This window comes from Candoia aspera, chromosome 7, assembly GCF_035149785.1.
Source record: "Candoia aspera isolate rCanAsp1 chromosome 7, rCanAsp1.hap2, whole genome shotgun sequence".
NCBI lineage: Eukaryota > Metazoa > Chordata > Lepidosauria > Squamata > Boidae > Candoia > Candoia aspera.
Genome location: NC_086159.1, coordinates 50,241,066 through 50,242,499, shown reverse-complemented (window position 1 = coordinate 50,242,499; position 1,434 = coordinate 50,241,066).

Here is a 1,434-nt window from a genome sequence, read left to right as displayed (position 1 = left end):
GTTTATTTGCTTGAGAATGGAAGTTGGTATTTTGGCCTTCTTCACTTGCAGAAATTATTCCTTATTCATAACATCTTGGTTTTAATCATTTATTTGTTGCTGAATTTGTATTTCTACCTTCCAAGGCAACTTACAACAATACAAAATATGAAGTATAAACCAAAGCAAAATTAACACAGTCAAAATCAAAATTGAACTCAGATATTAAAAGAATTAGCCATTAAAAGAAATTTGTTTTCCATCTTCCTAAACAATAGAGAGTGGAAGCCCAACACATCTCATTAGCACATTCCCTGGCCTGGGAACCAGCTAGGAGAATGTACTCTCCTGAGTATCCAAGAGTTGATGACTGGACCATCTTCAGAAGGGCCTCTTCTGCTGATTTAGTAACTGGCAGGTTTCTTGTGGGAGAGGTGATGATCCAGATCAGCCATAAACCATTTATGTGTTTAATGGTCAACACCAGTGTAACAAATTGAACCCTGTAAGCAATTTGTAGCCGGTGCTGTTTTTTCTTGATTGGTTTGGTCAGAATTGTAGTTAAAGGGGAGAAGTCATGCTGTAAGAAATTAAGTCCATAAACTCTTCTGCAGATTCTCATCCCATGAATCCAGTAAAGATTGGGACTGGTAGCCTCTCCTTTGGTGAAATCATTATTGATTGTTATTCAGTACAATAAATTTGCATTCTTCATTGTAGTAATGCTGGAACAATGCTACTGTACCTTTTTAGCTGTTGTGAAATTGGTCTGTTGGAGTCTTGATTCTTAAAGAAATAAAAGATATGGAGCAAAAATCCTATACAGTTGTATAACTTGCAATAAAATTCTAGCAGCAGCAGAAATTAGTGTTCATTGCTGCATTTCCCAGTGCTGCAAGTTTTATTAAACAGTCATGGTCCAATACGCACATTTAAAGATATTGGTTTCAGAATATTAGAAAAGACAACATTATATCTTCTTTTAAAATGATCCTCCTAATAAAATCCATTATATACAAGTAACCCATAATTATGTAACTTATACTCCATTGCTTTCAGTGGAGGAGATACAAACATACTTAAAACTTGCTTGTGGAAAAAAAAAATCAGTGGAATTTAAATTTTGGGGATCATGTGCTTTGAAATATAACAAGCTTTGTCAGGAGTTCAGTTTGGTCTTGAAAAAGAAGTACAACATATTGGGAATGGTGGGAAATAGACAACCCTGACAGTAAAAAAATCTCAGTAATTTATCTGTATAAAATATCTAATAGGAATTAATTCTGTAAATGCCTCTGTTTTCTGCATCAGAGTACTTAGGAAAATATTCCGCTCTTGACTAAAGCCATAATCAGCAACAGAGTATGTCTGAAAAATAAATCTGACCCCTGACACTGAATTGCAGGTATAGTTTATGTAGTTCAAGATGATATAAACTTTGCAGGACAGATTGAT